At 42.6% G+C, this 9,653-nt stretch overlaps 1 long non-coding RNA gene across 1 annotated transcript in view; it reads left to right on the forward strand.

Annotated features, from left to right (window-relative positions):
* LOC128694213 (uncharacterized) overlaps nt 1-8,623 on the forward strand; it is a 30,643-nt gene extending 22,020 nt beyond the window's left edge. Inside the window, exon 3 of the long non-coding RNA XR_011391250.1 lies at nt 7,891-8,623. This is a non-coding gene — a long non-coding RNA (uncharacterized lncRNA). The remainder of the gene's footprint in view (nt 1-7,890) is intronic.
* Nucleotides 8,624-9,653: the final 1,030 nt, after the last annotated feature.

The following is a 9,653-nucleotide window of genomic DNA, read 5'->3' on the forward strand; positions in this document are numbered from 1 at the left end:
CCAAAATTTTTGCAAAAAGTTTGTAGTCTGCACACATGAGTGATATCATCCGGTAATCTCTCACTGTGCACTGACTTTCACCCTTTGGCACCAAAACTACTAGTGCTGTCGCCTGCAAAGGTCCCAACGCACCCCTCTCTTTTATGATATTAAATAATTGCACCAAAAAATCTTTTAATACTCCCCAATGCTGTATGTAAAACTCCGCAGGCAGCCCATCTATCCCCGGTGCCTTACCCCTGCTCATACTCATTAAAGCCGTCCACACCTCTTCCTCCACAATAGGCCCCTGTAACTGTTCCCTGTCGTCCCTGTCCAGCACACTCCGCACCCATCCCCCTGTCTCTCTTAAAGCCCCCTCTCTCACACCCACACTCCTCATATGTGCACTAAGCCAAGAATCAACATACCCTCCCATCCCCTCCGTTGTCACCAAATCTTGTCCCTCCCTATACCCCTCTATGTCCTCAAGAACTCTCAAACCCACCATTTCCATTGCAACGCGCCGGCGCCCCTGCCCTCGCAGGACACACGCCGATGGTCTATCACCCCACATGACCTCCTCCAACCCCCCTAAAACCCTTGCCGCATCAAACCTCTCATTTTGCACTTCCATTAGGCGTTCCTTCACTCCTTCTATGTCAGCCACAGGGGCTCCCATCCCCCCCCTTCCTCTCTCATGATACTCCCTTAACTGCCCCTCAAGATACCTAATAAGCCCATAAGCCAACTGATTCTCGTGCCTTCCCTGTCGGACATAGAACTCTCGAATCCTCGTCTTCGCCGTCACATCCCACCATCTCAACACATCCCCATTGACTTCCATCCCTTCCCATAAGCCTTTCCACCATTGTGCAAATAGGACCCTCCCCTCAACATCTTGAAGCAACCGAACATTCAATTTCCAATAACTCTTATACCTGTTCGGCCGACCCTCCCATCCCAAATCCACCAAAACACCTCTATGATCAGAAAAAAAGACATCCAAAACCCTTACACTCCGCACCACAGCTTTCCTTGTCACGTATATCCTGTCCAGCCGTGCAGCATACCCCTGCCTCACAAAGGTGTGCTGCACCTCCCACGCCGCCCCCCCCTCTACATCCACCAACCCCACCCCGGTTAACAGGTCCCTCAGAACGCCAGAACAATATCCTGCTCCCCTAGGTTCCACATCCTTGCGGCGTATAACGCAATTCCAGTCCCCTCCCACCACAGCTAATGCTGGAAGCGACCTTAAGTGATACACCAACACTTCACGTACAAACTCATTCTTCACTCGACTGTCCCCCTCCGCCGGACCATAAACACACACAAAAGACATCTTATCTCTTCCCCATGTCCCATCCACTCTTATAACCCTCCCCTCACCCCCCTCCTCACAATGATGTACAGTAAACGGGCTAGCCTCCCTCACCAAAATAGCCACTCCTCCTTTCAATCTCGTTGAGTGTGCCGTATATACAGTATACCCCTCAATCATCAACATACAACCCGGCTTGTGGTTGTGCTCTTGCACAAACACTACATCTACACCATACCTAATGAGCATCTCATGAAACCATTCACACTTCCTAGAATTTTTCAGACCATTAACATTTATAGAGAGACTCTTGAATTTGTCAATGGAGGTTTTCCTTTACGTATTGCACCACCTTTATCCCCCTTCCCCTTTATATGCCCTTGATCTTCAATCACCATTCTGTGATCTGCTTTCACATGCCCCTTGCCCCTGGACCCCCCAGGTCCATGCTCAACCACTTCAGCCCAAACCTTTTTGCCCGAACGCTGTGCCGGAGTGAGCACATCCACATCATCCACGTCCGAGGGCACTGCTGCTCTCTTCCGTGACACTCAAGCCTTTCTCCCCGCCTCCACCCGGAAGCCATCTCCGTGCACTTCCGCCACCACCGTGCTAATTTGCAACCCAGCCTCAACCTGGGTCTCTGACATGCCTTCCCCCCTCTCACCACCTGGAACCCCAGCAGCATCCAGGGCACCCACAAGCCCCTCAGCTGTGACCTCTCCTGGGGTCCCTAACAGGTCGTGGAGGACTGAATCAATGGTAGCCTCCACGGCCCTGTCCTCACCCAGTGACACCACATCTTTGGTCTCCGGTGCCTGCCCGGCAGTGCATGTCTCTCTCGGAAGAGTTACACACTCTTCCTCCCTCAAGGCCTCCTCGACCTCCACACTCCAAGCCTTGTTCAAGGAAACCGACTCAGGTCGTGCCAAATTCAACGTCTCAAGGTCCTCTGATGCCTCCTTATGCTGCTCCTTCGCCTGTGTACCCTGTTGTTTAACACACTGTGCAGGAATGTGATCATAGGCACCGCATAATCGACAGGTACGTTGTTGCCCTGCGTAAGTCACCATTACTTGAGTCCTGAAGTCTTCTAGGAAAATATAGGAAGGAATAGGATGCCTCAATGTCATTTTTAAGGAAAAACTTCCTTCAGGCATCCCAGAATACGATCCTTCCTTCCATTTCCCCAATGTCGCCATATGAACAGTCCCAAACTTCTCGAAGACAGCACGTAGGTCTGCCTCATTAGCCTCAAAGGGTACATTTCTGATCTTCACCCACGTATAATGGCGGGACACATCATGTAGCCTTACCGTCACTGCAGGATTCACTGGTACACAAAGATCTTGGAACCTGGCGACTATGTCCTCGTATACACTTGCATTGAGAAATTTCACAAAAATTCTATATGCCCCGTTCAAGGCTACACCATACAGCTCTTCGTTGGCAATGCTGTATGTGTCCCTGATGATGGCAGGTAATAAAACTTGAGCTGAGTGGGCATGCACAGCCCCACGCACCACTTCTATGCCGACAGTGTTTACCCTTTTCTTGCCTGCTGCGCCATTTTGAGAAAACCAAGTTGTCACCGGCTGACAGCAGAGGGCAGGCTCAGCTCACGTCCGCTCGTCCCAGAGGTTGAGCGACGAAATGACTTAACATTATTGGCTAACATTCTACTTAATACTAAGGAGTAGTATATCATAGTTGTACAGTAGGATAGTAATTATTTCATAGTTGTACAGTAGATTATTAATTATAAATGAATCAAAATTTGTATAATACAAAGATATATTTATACTCTAAAATGCGTTTGTGAAAACAAGGATTCAATTATATTCCTGTCAATGGATAAAAGGTTCAATGTGATTGTTTCAGTTATGATGTGGGAGTACATAGGTGAGTAAGTGTGTACTGAGTATTTAGCATTTAGTCTAGGGTGGTAAGTGGCTTTTGAGAAGAGTCTTAAATTGATTTTCAGACTGGGTTACTTTAACATCTGGTAATGAATTCCATATTTTAGGGCCCTTTATGTGCATAGAGTTTTTACACAAAGTTCATTGAACAAAGTTCGGCAAAAATCGAACATTTCCGCTACTTTGAGCTCAATTTCAAGGTACTTTTCATCATGAAAGCAATCAAAATCATGTCTATTTCTGTAATATATCTTCCATTCTATCAAATGAGTCCAAAAAAATGAGAATACAACCATAAAAACCATACGAAAATATACTGCAAAGAGGCGGCTAATGGCTGAGAAGTGAACTCCCTTATTTATCGTCCGTCTTTTTTATTTTTGTTGTACGTTAAGAAGCATCTTTCCATCATACATTGCCCAAGTTTCAATGAGATAGCCCAACAAACAACTGAGAAAAAAAAATATTTACCAAAAATCATATATGGCAAGCCCAAGCCAGGTACTGGAAATAAGTCACTTTGTCTGACTTTTCTGGGTTATCCTAGGTTCTCTATACATACACTGCTATGTATGATAATCTATGTAACTGTATTTGTGTATACCTGAATAAACTTATTTACTTCTAGTCTGTCAACTGAGTACAAGAAACCGGCCATTCACTTATTTACAGTAGTCCCTCGATAATTGTAGGGCTCGAAAGTCGTAATTTTCGGAAATCGTAGCGATATTTTCATCAAAACATGGGCTCGATAATCGTAGATTGACTCGTGTATAGTAATTCGTCCGGGACGCGTACTCACACTCTAAGCCAGGGCGGCCTCCCTTCCCAGCCAGTGTGGCATTGTTTACCAGTGAGTGACGGTCCCCTCACTTGCTCATACAAAATATTTCATAATATTCCATTCATTTTAGTGCTTGCAAGTACTAAATAAGCTACCATGGCTCCAAAGAAAGCTCCTAGTGCCAAGCCTTTGATAAAGAAGGTGAAAAATACGATTGAATTTAAGAAAAATATCATTGAACAATATGAAAGTGGTGTACGTGTGGCGGAACTGGCTAGGATGTATAACAAACCCCATACAACCATAGCTTCCATCGTGGCCAAGAAAAAGGAAATCAAGGACGCTGTTGTTGCAAAGGGGGTAAATATGCTGACAAAAATGAGATCACCAGTACTCGAAGAGGTTGAGAAGTTATTATTGGTGTGGATAAACGAGAAACAATTAGCAGGAGATAGTCTTATGACGTCGATTATTTGTGAAAAGGCTAGGCAGTTGCACGACGATCTGGTAAAGAAATTGCCTGCAACTAGTGGTGATGTGAGTGAATTTAAGGCCAGCAAAGGTTGGTTTGAGAGATTTAAGAACCGTAGTGGCATACACAGTGTGGTAAGGCATGGTGAGGCTGCCAGTTCGGACCACAAAGCGGCTGAAAAATATGTGCATGAATTCAAGGAGTACATAGAGGCTGAAGGACTGAAACCTGAACAAGTGTTCAATTGTGACGAAACAGGCCTCTTTTGGAAGAAAATGCCAAAGAGGACCTACATTACTCAGGAGGAAAAGGCACTGCCAGGACACAAGCCTATGAAAGACAGGCTGACGCTCATGTTCTGTGCTAATGCTAGTGGGGATTTCAAAGTGAAGCCGTTACTAGTGTACCATTCTGAAAATCCCAGAGTGTTCAGGAAAAACAATGTTATGAAGAGTAAATTGTGTGTGTTTTGGAAATCTAATAGTAAGGCATGGGTCACGAGGGAAATTTTCGTCGAGTGGTTCAATGAAGTGTTTGGCCCTAGTGTGAAGAATTACCTCCTGGAAAAGAAATTGGATCTCAAGTGCCTCCTAGTAATGGACAATGCACCTGCTCATCCTCCAAACTTGGATGACCTAATTTTCGAGGAGTTTGGGTTCATCACAGTAAAGTTCTTGCCCCCGAATACCACTCCTCTCCTCCAGCCCATGGACCAGCAGGTCATTGCAAACTTTAAAAAACTCTACACCAAAGCAATGTTTCAAAGGTGCTTGAATGTGACCTCAGACACTCACTTGACCCTAAGAGATTTTTGGAGAGAACACTTCAGCATCCTCCATTGCATAAGCCTTATAGGTAAGGCTTGGGAGGGAGTGACTACCAGGACTTTGAACTCTGCTTGGAGAAAATTGTGGCCAGATTGTGTCCACAAGAGGGATTTTGAAGGGTTTGGGGCTGACCCTGATGAGCCTATGTCAGTTGTTAAATCTATTGTGGCACTGGGGAATTCCATGGGGTTGGATGTGAGTTTGGAGGATGTGGAAGAGTTGGTGGAAGACCACAACGAAGAGCTCACCACTGAGGAGCTGCAAGAGCTTCAGCAGGAAGAGCAACAGATCGCAGCTCAGAATCTTGCTGCAGAGGAGGAGGAAGAGAGATGGAAGAAGGTGCCTTCTTCAGAAATTAAGGAGATTTTTGAAATGTGGGGTAAGATGGAAAGATTTATGGAGAAACATCACCCTGACAAGGCTGTTGCAAGCCATGTTGGCAACATGTACAGTGACAAAGTCTTGGCCCATTTTAGGGAAGTGTTAAAGAGACGCCAGAAACAGAGCTCTCTGGACAGTTATTTTGCGAGACAGGACTCCAGTGACTCTCAAGCTGGTCCTAGTGGCATTAAGAAACAGAGAAGAGAAGTAACCCCAGAAAAGCAATTGGTACCTGAGGTGTTGATGGAAGGGGATTCCCCTTCCAAACTGTAAATAATCCAATCTCTCTCCTCCTCCAGTCTTCCATACACTAAGAAGAATCGCCAATAAAGGTAAGTGTTATGCTGTTAATGTTTCATTCATCATGTCCCATTGTATTGTTTATGTACTACATCTATATTTCATGTAAAAAAATTTTTTGTTTTAGTACTTCTGGGTGTCAGGAACGGATTAATTGTATTTACATTATTTCTTAAGGGGAAAATTGATTCGAAAATCGTAGATTTCGATAATAGTAACACCTCCAGGAACGGATTAATTACAACATACGAGGGACCACTGTATCAAACAGTTCATAAGGGCTTGGGGATTTCTTAGGCATTAATTTCTCTATTTGTCTGAGGACCATGTCACTAGTTACCATAATTGTGCATAGTTTATTATTATCCTTTTCTACATAATTTATTATTTCTATAATTTTGCTAGTATCTTCTTGAGTAAAAACTGAGAGGAAGTAGGTATTGAAAAGTTCACACATTTCCTTATCACTGTCAGTGATCTGACCTGAGTTACTTTTAAGTGGGCCTATCTTGTCCCTAATCTATCTTCTGTATACCTGAAAGAACCCTTTTGGGTTAGTCTTAGAATCCCTTGCAACTTTAACCTCATAATCCCTTTTTGCTTTTCTCATTTTAATTGAATATATTGATTTCTTAACTGCCCTTTCCCTCTTTTGATATGCCTATATATGCCTCTCTGTTGACCAGTGAGATGTTTTAATCTATTGTTTATCCATTTGGGATCATTGTTGTTAGATCTAATTTCCCTACTCAGGACAAAAGTCGTCTGGCCAGCCAGCACTATGCTCTGAAATATGTCATATTGGCAACCAACTCTACCTGCCTGACACATAGTAAGGTCGTCCCAGTTTAGCCCACCCAGGTAATTTGTCATACCCACGAAGTTGGCCAAGCGGAAATCTGGGACAGCGACTTGATTGCAGTTATCTGGATAATATTGGGGTAGAGCCCTACCCCAATATTTGTGTTATACAGTATTGTAGAAGCATAGGGATTGAGTTGGATATAGGAATCTATGACCTAAAATTGTTAATAACTTTAAAGTTGCTGTGCAAACAATTACCCATTCCAGTGGCAGACAACACACTCCCCCCAAGCTTGAACTTGTTAAATAAATAAAACATGCACTCATGCTACTGTGCCTACAGTATATAGAACATTATTTTTCAATATAAGCCTTTCTATGAACTTTTTCCTTTTAATAGGAGCAACAAGACACAAAAAAGCTGACATCACCCCCCATGTCTAACAGAGTGACGTATTTCCATTGGGGTCCCCCTGTGTCCAATTCAACCTGTGTGAAAATTCAATGGTCATATATGGCCTTAAGATCTGGAACTCTGTCTGAAGCATTGAAAGGTTCCCTGTCTGCCACCTATTTCAAAGCTGTTAAAAAACACCATCTCCTTAGCATAATTGAGACAGCAATCTGTTATGTCTAACAAAACCAGCTTTCATCCAGTCCTGTCCCTGTTCTTCCTTCAACATCCATACATAATTGGTAACATATATTGTCCTATTTAATTATACGTATTGTAATCTAAAGTAACTTACTGTATCTTCAACATTTCTATATTCAGTCACTATAAAACTGAGGATCTTTGAATTAGTACTTCGAAATATATATCTCTTGTGATAGACTATTTGTCATTAAGTGTCTTATTATGTTGCATAAGTGTCTCAGTTCTTCAAGGTGTCTTATTTTAGTTAATTGCATAAGAATTCTTATTTAATAGTATGTATATTAATTAATATGGCTTACAATTAGCTGGTCAAAATGCATTACATAATTTGTGGCCATCTTTTGTGCCTATGTTTATATTAATTCATGTAAATTACATTAAGTGGTTTAAAGAAAAAAGTATTAGTGTCAAAAATACTAAATATGGTTTGTTGTGTTGCCAGACTGTTGAATATTGTGTGTTGTTGTATCAACATGTGAGGACCAAGACTGTTGCAACATGTAACCAAAAATAATGCTGGAACAAGTGTAGAAGCCTTCAAGAGGAAACTGGACAAGTATCTTCACCAGGTGCTGGATCAACCAGGCTGTGATGGAGTGGGTCAGTGGACCACCAGCAGTAATATCCTGGTGTAGCAGGCAAACACCAGATGAGCCTGACCCCTGGCTGGGCTCTGGCAGCAGAAAAACACTCAGAACTCATCAGAGGTTAATGTTAGTTTGTCAATAGTGTGTGTGAGGAGTTTATAATAATAATTTTTTTTTTTCAACAAACTGACCATATCCCACCAAGGCAGGGTGGCCCAAAAAGAAAAACGAAAGTTTCTTTAAATTTAGTAATTTATACAGGAGAAGGGGGTTACTAGCCCCTTGCTCCAGGCATTTTAGTCGCCTCTTACAACACGAATGGCTTAGGGAGGAAGAATTCTGTTCCACTTCCCCATGGAGATAAGAGGAAATAAACAAGAACAAGAACTAGAAAGAAAATAGAAGAAAACCCAGAGGGGTGTATATATATGCTTGTACATGTATGTGTAGTGTGACCTAAGTGTAAGTAGAAGTAGCAAGACGTACCTGAATTCTTGCATGTTTACAAAACAGAAAAAAGGACACCAGCCATCCTACCATCATGTAAAACAATCACAGGCTTTCGTTTTACACTCACTTGGCAGGACAGTAGTACTATACATCCACTTGTGTAGCACCCCAAATTTTTTGAGAGAAAAAAAATCGCTTTTTTAGTAGGAAAAAAGAGCATATGGTACCCAGGCATCCCCAATTATTTTAATATGGCACACAGTGAGTGCGCGCACCCATTCTCTCATGCCTAGGCGACTCAGGCTTATTGTGGCAATGATGAATGAATGACAAAGAAAACGTATATATATGTTTGGGGCGCTACGCACGTGAACGTATACAGTGGACCCCCGGTTTACGATATTTCATTCCAGAAGTATGTTCAGGTGCCAGTACTGACCGAATTTGTTCCCATAAGGAATATTGTGAATTAGATTAGTCTATTTCAGACCCCCAAACATACACATACAAACGCACTTACATAAATACACTTACATAATTGGTCGCATTGGGAGCTGATCGTAAACCGGGGGTCCACTGTATATATGTTTGGACCATTTAGGGGTTAATATAGACAAATACAAAGTTCTAAATGTTGGACACGAAAATAACCATGCAACATATAAACTAAATAATGTAGATCTTAATACCACTGATTGTGAAAAGGATTTAGGAGTTCTGGTTAGCAGTAATCTAAAACCAAAACAACAGTGCATTAGTGTTCGCAATAAAGCTAACAGAATTCTTGGCTTCATATCTAGAAGCATAAGTAATAGAAGTCCTCAGGTTGTTCAACTCTATATATCCTTGGTTAGGCCTCATTTAGACTATGCTGCTCAGTTCTGGTCACCGTATTACAGAATGGATATAAATGCTCTGGAAAACGTGCAGAGGAGGATGACAAAAATGATCCCATGCATCAGAAATCTTCCCTATGAGGATAGACTGAGGGTCCTGAATCTGCACTCTTGAAAGACGTAGAATTAGGGGGGATATGATCAAGGTGTGTAAATGGAAAACGGGAATAAAGGGGATGTAAATAGCGTGCTGAAAATTTCCAGCCAAGACAGGACTTGCAGCAATGGTTTCAAGTTGGAAAAATTCAGATTCAGGAAGGATATAGAAAAAG

Source organism: Cherax quadricarinatus, unplaced genomic scaffold (genome assembly GCF_038502225.1).
Source record: "Cherax quadricarinatus isolate ZL_2023a unplaced genomic scaffold, ASM3850222v1 Contig785, whole genome shotgun sequence".
In the NCBI taxonomy this organism is placed as follows: Eukaryota; Metazoa; Arthropoda; class Malacostraca; order Decapoda; family Parastacidae; genus Cherax; species Cherax quadricarinatus.